The sequence below is a fragment of the Hordeum vulgare genome, chromosome 7H (assembly GCF_904849725.1).
Source record: "Hordeum vulgare subsp. vulgare chromosome 7H, MorexV3_pseudomolecules_assembly, whole genome shotgun sequence".
In the NCBI taxonomy this organism is placed as follows: domain Eukaryota; kingdom Viridiplantae; phylum Streptophyta; class Magnoliopsida; order Poales; family Poaceae; genus Hordeum; species Hordeum vulgare.
The window spans coordinates 317,446,465-317,454,987 of NC_058524.1; positions in this window are offsets into that span (position 1 = coordinate 317,446,465).

Genomic DNA, 8,523 nt, shown 5'->3' on the forward strand with positions numbered 1-8,523 from the left:
AAGGAACTTGAGCAACACAATAGACCTAATAAACCATCATCTAGTGTTGCATCTAAAATAAAATTGAAGAGTGGATGTTTACTTGCCACTAAATCTGATATTATTCATGTGGATTTTACTAGATCTGATTTCTATGCTCTTGAGTGCAAACAAGTATTATTTTCATTCAAGGATGTGCCTCCCTCTTTGCCTCCTGTTGTCACTATATTTTTGCAGGAGTTCAGTGACGTCTTTCCACAAGACGTGCCAACAGGATTACCACCTATAAGAGGGATTGAGCATAAGATTGACTTAATTCATGATGCATCGCTACCCTACCGTGTTCCATACCGTACCAATCTAGAGGTCACGAAAGAGATTACCCATCAAGTACACGAGCTGCTCAACAAAGGTTATATACATGAATCCCTTAGTTCTTATGTTGTTCCTACTATTATCGTGTCGAAAAGGGATGGTACATCATGTATGTGTGTTGATTGTAGAGGCACTAATAATATTACTATTCATCAACGTCATCCTAATCCTAGGCTAGGTGACATGCTTGAGGAATTAAGTGTCTCCAAAGTTGATTTTCATAGTGTATACCACCAAATTCGTATGAAACTGGGAGATGAAAGGAAAATAACATTTAAAACTAACTTTGCATTATATGAGTGGTTACCCATGGCGTTTGGGTTACCAAATGTACGTAGCACTTTAATGAGATCAATGAGCGAAGTTTTACGTGATTCCATTGGACAATTTGTGTTTGTCTATTTTGATGATATACTGATTTATAGTAGATCTTCGGAGTAACATTTGTTACATTTATGTGATGTTTTTATGGCTTTACGTGATCCACATTTGTTTGGTAACATTGGGAAGTGCACATTTTGCACCAACCGCGTATCTTTTCTTGGCTATGTTGTTACTCAACACGGAATCAAAATTGATAAAGCCATTAGCTGGTGAGAGTTGGGCTCAGCCGAAAGCAGTCACACAAGTGAGGATTTTTCTTAGCCTTGCTATTTTCTACCGGTGTTTTGTGAGCAATTTCAACACCATTGTTGCACCTCCCAATTAGCTTACAAAGAAGGATGTGCCTTTTGCTTGGGGTACCGCACACGAAGAAGGCTTCACGGTATTGAAAGCTAAGTAAGCACATGCTTCCTTACTGTAATTTCGTGATTTTGATAAGCCTTTCAAGCTTGAATGTGATGCTAGTGGAATTGGATTAGCAGGTGTGTTATTACAAGATGGTAAATGATAACCCACAAGTACAGGGGATTGCGACAGTCTTCACGGGTAGTATTTCACCCTAATTTATTGATTGGACACAAGGGTAGCCAAAGAATATTTCTTAGCCGTAAGATTTGAGTTGTCTATTCGAGCGCATCTAGGATATATCTCTACAGCAAGGATTTATTAGCACAACAAATGATAGTAGTAATAGTAGCAATGATAGCAACAATTTTGGTAACAGTAGTAACAGTAGTAACAATAGCAATTAAGTAGTAGGTGTGATAATATCAACAATAGTAGTAACTTTGCAAGATTTAGTATATGTGAAGTATAGGCACGCGGATCTGCGATGGATAATGATTTAGATGACATTGATCATGTAATAGTTACGCACTAGGGTGACGCAGAACTAGCTCCAATTCATCAATATTATGTAGGCATGTATTCCGTATATAGTCATACGTGCTTGCGATAAGAACTTGGATGACATATTCTGTCCGACCCTCCCATGGAAGCGGGGTCCTATTGGAAACTAAGAGATATTAAGGCCTCCTTTTAATAGAGAACCAGAACAAATCATTAACACACGGTATATTCATGAAATCCTCAAACTACGACAATCACCAGAAAGGATCCCAATTACACCCTGGGGTATGCGGATCAATACACATAATAGGTAACTAAAACTTGCAAGATAGGATCGAAATCACTCTCACATCCATGAAAACGTAATAGGTTCAGATTTTAAATCATGGCACTCGGGCCCTAGTGACAAGCATTAAGCATAGCAAAGTCATAGTAACATCAATCTCAAAACAAAGTGCACACTAGTGATCTAGCCCTATGAAACTTAACTCGATTGCATGATCTATCTCATCCAATCCCACTGCTCTCTAGCAAGCACACAAAGGAATTACTCACTCCCGGTAGTGAAGAAGGTTCGGTGAAGATGAAAGCGATGAATCCCCTTCTCCAGAGCCCCAAATGGACTCCAGATCATCCCTCCGAAGGAAGAAAATGAGGTGGCGGTGGCTCTGTCTCGTGAAATGCAATGAAAACTTTTTTGTGCCTTTTTTCTCTGAAGATGTGATTTTATAGGAATGGAATTAGGGTCACAGGAGCCACGTGGGCCCCACAAGCCATCAACATGCGGGCAAGGGAGGCGCCCTGTTGGCTTGTGGCCCCCTGGAAGCATTTATCCGGTAGATCTTTGCTCCATAAATACTTATAAATGCTAGAAATAATTCACAAAAAGTTTCGCCTGATTCCAAGAACTTTTACTTTCGCACAAAAATAACACCAAGGTAGTTCTGCTGAAAACAATGTTAGTCCGGGTTAGTTTCACTCAAAGCATGCAAGTTAGAGGTCAAAATCAAAGCAAAAGTGTTTCAAAAAGTAGATACATTGGAGATGTATCAACTCCCCCAAGCTTAATGCATTTCTTGTCCTCAAGAAATTCAGTTGATAAACTAAAACTGATAAAGAAAACTTTTACAAACTCTTCTGTTCTTGCCATTATACATATGCTTAGCTAGTTTTCAAGTTTTTAGCATAAATCATAAATGAACACATCCATGATAATACTTTAAACATCATATCCAATCATGGCAATACATAACCAACTAGCAAGAATAATAAGATATCTCGCATGCGAACAATTTTCAGAACAATCACGATATAATATGGTGACATGGTATCTCGATAGCCCTTTCTGAGAACGCAAAACATAAAAGCACAACACCTCTAAGATTCAAGCACAGACTAAATATTCTAATTCAGAATAGAAAAGATCCTAGTCATACTCGTATCCAACACTGGCTAGACTCAATGCATAAAAATAAAAATAGTGCTTTCTAGTCTAGTGTTGTAAGTAAGAGGGTTATGACTCAACATAAAGGTAAATGAATAGGCCGTTCGTAGAGGGAAGAATTGATTTTCATAGGTGCAAGAGCGCTAGTTCTTAAAGCAAGATTGAAAATATGTTTTTGAGTGGTGTTCTTTACTATCAATGTTACGACAAATGTTTTCAGTATCTTCCATGCTAAACTCATTATTGGTGGTTCCCGAACAGAATTTTAAAGTTTTACTTCCATCCACCATCCATACACAACCATGGCTAGCCGAATTCACAGGTGCCCTCCAACATATCAACTTCCCCAAGGAATTTTGTTTTAATTTAATTTTGATTAAGGAGTATCGGGCATCCTTGTTACCAACCTCTCTCATCCAATGATAGAGAATACACTCCTGTTGAGAGAGTAACTTCTTAGCATGGAAGATATCGATTGCCCCGTCGCTCCATGAGTAGTACGAGTGCACAAAACAAATTCTTGTTTGAATATTTAGAGGTGGCAGATGCAAATTTACTTGGAACGGCATGACAATGCCGCATATAGGTAGGTATAGTGGACTCATGTGGAATAACTTGGTTTTAAGGATTTTGGATGCACAAGCAGCATTCCCACTTAGTACAGGTGGAGGCTAGCAAAAAAGATTGGGAAGCAACCAGCTAGAGAGCAACAACGGTCATGATCATGCATCGAAAATAATCAACTTTGACAAAGCATGAGTAGAATATGAACAATGTGAATTTAAATATCATGAAGGCTGCAATGGTTTTGAATCAACAACATGTAGAGATGGGCCAAGTCAACCGCTCGAATTACTCATAGGAAAATACCACACTACCATATCACATCATAAACATTTTACTGCATATTGACACACAAGGTACATGATGATCAAATTCTAGCTATTTAAGCATGGAATGATAAGCTAAGATCTCTAACTGTCATCACCAACATGTTCATTCATGGTATACTTATCAAGATCGAACGAGCCATAATATTTACAAAAACGAAAAACAAGAAGAATTCATACCCGTTTCTTTTGCCACGATCACTTCGTCAAATATCGTCATTATTGCCATTCACATGCATGACCGAATGATGTGATAATTATAAAGGTGCACTGGTGCCCCGGACTAAGCTGGAATCTGCAAGGCAGTTTGAATCAAAGGGGAACACATGATTATATTGTCTCTTCGTTAGATCAACAACCAAGCATATGAGGGCCAATCATCATTTTCATCGTGGTCTTCCCTTTTCATAACTAAACAATAGGAAAAGAAATTTAAAGAAACACACTGAAATATATTTGGAGTTTCTATGTTTGTTAAGCAAGCAAAATAAACTAAGGGAAAACAAGAACAAGAAAAACAATTTACACGGGAAAGGTCCCGATAAGAAGAAGGAAATATTTTAGGGTTTTCTATTAATGATACCACAAATTGAACAGAAAAGAAAAATTGAAATGAAGCAAGGAATGTTTTTGGATTTTCTAAAAAAATTCAAACACACAATAAGAAAGCGAAAAAATAAAGCTAATCATGAATATGCAGTGAAAGAGGATGAAGACCAACAATGTATATGAAGTGTGTGAGCATGAATGTAATATCGGTGGGAAATACGTACTCCCCCAAACTTAGGATTTTGGGTAGCTTGGTAATCACCACCGGTAGTTTGGCAAGTGATTGAGAAGGTTGCTTGTTGGGGCATTCCTAGGTGCCTCTTCTTACAAGCGAGCAACCTGTACTGCAGCATTGTACTCCTGCACTTCGTTCTCCATAATGTAGTATCTCTAGCGAGCCTGAAAATTAAAGAGGGCAGGCGCATGCAAAATAATAGGCATAGACACATATTTCTCAAATATTAGGTTATACTCATATCCTCTAGCACGATTTATAATAAACCCATGAGATCACATAGCTTGATAATCTAAATATCTACCGAGCAAAATAGGGTCATTAGGTTGAGGTGACACTCCCTATCGTGCAGCTATACATGAGGCATAAATTCCTCCATACAATTCTCCGTCACCAAAGTTGGAATGAAAAATTCGGGCAACAATTGTACCAAGGTTGTAGAGTCGTTCACTAGTCACCGCAATGCGAATAAGGCTCAAACAAGGTGCACATAACACACTACAATCTTTCTTCCCTACAACACACTTCCCATTAAATAGCGCAAAGTGACGAATATAGGGAAATTGAATGCTTTTAATTCTATCCTACATCACTCCTCTATTATTTCCAACACAGAGGCTTTCGAGGAACAAATTATAATCAATTTTGATGGTTTATTAGGAGAACCCCAAAGTGGGAGCTTGCATATGATAGAAAATTCTTCTAGGCACATGCTAAAGGCTCTGTCATAAATCTTAAATAAAACTCTAGAAGTACTAGAGAGGTGATGGAATCCATCAGTGAATGTTGAACACACTTATCTACGAGGATATCGGTGAGGACGGTGTTATGAATGAAGTGATAAATTCCTCCTTGATACCTCCATTCCCCATGAACTCTTCGCTGGGCCATCGACATGATTTGGCATTAGCCATGACTATCTATATGTCCCGAGGCTCGATGAAAGCTTGATGTATCCAGCCCTCGCTCGATGATTCACCCGAAGTATGCTTTTTCGAGGAAATCCTCCTGAAGAAACTCATCTCCCTAAGCACTAATTTCTGAAATTTTTGGACAACAAGAATATGTCAATCTAACTTTATGAGAATGATAGCAACTACTCATATGGACACTTAGAAGCTATATCAAGCACTCTTGCTACTTGGAACTAAAGTATTTTAACATGCAAGCTCATTTTCTGTAGCACCAAGTCCAGCAATTTATGCCAAATATAAAACACTAAGGCAAAAACTAATTAGAGAGATGGAGGAGTCGCATACCAAGGAGAAACTTCCTCAAAACAGTTTCAAAAACGGGTTTCCGAGCAAAGAGATCAGAAATTTCAGTTTTTGGATGAAGAACACACGAGAGAGAGCTAGGATTTTTTTTGCACATAGGAGATGATGTGAGCTAAAGGGATAAGGCTGGGGCATGTGGGTCCCACACGACATCAAGGAGTGGCCAAGGGATTTGTATCTCCCATACAATAAGATTATAATATTTTTTCTTGGCAGTAGGTAGGGGGACTGTAAACTGTCCAATGATGTCCGTAAGAATAGGCACAAAGACATTAATATTGTTAACCAGAGTTTGCTTCTTCATAAAATGCACTGTATGTTGCTTGCCTTTAACATGAAAAGTGACGTTGGTTCTGTTGCAATCAATAACAACCCCTATAGAATTAAGAAAAGGTCTACGAAGGATGACCAACATATTGTTGACCTCGGGCATATCAAGAATAACAAAGTCTGTTAAGATAGTAACATTTGCGTCCACAACGGGGACATCCTCGCAAATTCGAGTAAGTAAGGCATTTCTTTTGTCAGGCATTTGCATAGATTTCTCAGTGGGTGTAAGCTTAACCAATTCAAGTCTTTTTTGAAGGGAGAAAGGCAAAATACTAACACCAGCTCGTAGATCAAATAAAGGAGTTTTAACACATTTTTTTTAATACGACAAGGTAATGTTGGTATACGTTGGTCTCCCAACTTCTTAGGTATTCCACCATCAAAAGCTCAATTAGCAAGCATAGTAGCTATTTCTGTTTTGGGTATCTTTCTTTTATAGGTAATAATATCCTTCATGTACTTAGCATACGAAACCATTTTCAATATATCAGTCAAGCGAGTGCGTAAAATGATAGGTCTAATCATTTCAGCAAAGCGTTCAAAATCTTCATCGTCCCAATTTTAAGAAGGTTTTTGAGGGAATGGAATGCGTTTTTGAACATATGGCTATCTTTCCATTCCATATTTTCTAGCAACAAAGTATCTCCTACCAGAACATTTATTTATAGGAGGTGGGTTATCAAGACCCTCACTAGGTTCTATTGCAACATCATTATCAGGTTCCTAATTACTACCCGGTGGATCTTCTTCATGAACATAATTATTATCATTATCTTTATCATTATGTTCATGTTCACTACCAGATTATGTCTCAACATCAAAAATAGAAACATCATTCTCATTCTCAGCATGTTTTTTAATATCAGGTTCACTAGGGGCATGCAAATTCCTATCATTTTTCTTTTTCATTTCCTTCTTAGTAGGACTAGGATTTTCTTCATTAATTCTGTGGGAATCCTGTTGTATTATTTTAGGATGATCCTCAGGATAAAGTGGCTCCTTGATCATTCTATCTCCTCTAGTGATCACTCTAACATCATGATCATTGATATTAGTCATCTCAGCAAGCAAATCTTTTTGTGACTTTGGTAGTTGATCTAGTTGGGTGTGAACCATAGAGGCATGTTTACCCAGAACTTTCACATTATTAGCAATGCTAAACATCAAGTTGCTCATGCGGTATATCATGATGGCATTATTATTCAATTTATTCTTAACATAGTTATTGAAGTGTTCTTGTTTAATAATGTAGTTGTTAAATTCATCCATGCATTGATCAAGAGTCTTAGCATAAGGTATATCATTTTCAGTGAAGGAGCGGAGATAGTTTACCTCTACTCCTGTGTTGGGGTATGAAGTCCATGTATTTCTTCAATTTGTGGTAATTTCTTGACATCCTTAATTTTAATACCTTTCTCTTTCATATATCTTTGTGCTTCTTGCATATCTTCAGGGCTGAGAAATAGAATACCCCTCTTCTTTTGAATATATCATTTAATTCAAAATGATATCATTTAATAAGTGGTGGTTCAGGGAGTGTGCAGTCATCAACATTTTGCAATATATCATTTAATAAATTTTTAGCTTGTTCAACTATTCTTTCCCTGAAACACAACCAACACAACTATCTAGGAAATCCATAGAAGCATTGGTTAGCCCATTTTAAAATATGTCTAGAATTTCATTCTTCTTAAGAGGACAATCAGGCAAAGCTCTAAGTAACTGGAGAAGCCTCCCCCAAGCATGAGGGAGATTCTCTTCTTGAATTTACGCAAAGTTAAATATTTCCTTTAAGGCTGGTTATTTATTGTGAGCAGGAAAATGTTTTTCACAGATGTAATAAAGCATATCCTGGGAACTACAAATACAACAAGTAGCAAGAGAAAGAAAGGATTCCTTGGCCTCACCTTTCGGCGAGAAAGAAAAAAAGATTAAGACTATAATAGTGGCATATCTTTTCATCATTGGTGAACAAAGCAACAATATTATTCAGCTTCATAAGGTCTTCAACTACAGTTTCCTTTTCATAACGATGAAAAGGATCATAGTCTACTATAGGAGTTAATTCACGGTCTATGGAAAATTCATAGTCCTTATAAGTGAAAAATATAGGAGAAGTAGCAAATTTAGGATCTTGTTTCATTTTCTCCATCATACATTTTTCTTTTAGTTTGCATAGTAACCTTTTCAAATCATCTCTATCGTTGCAAG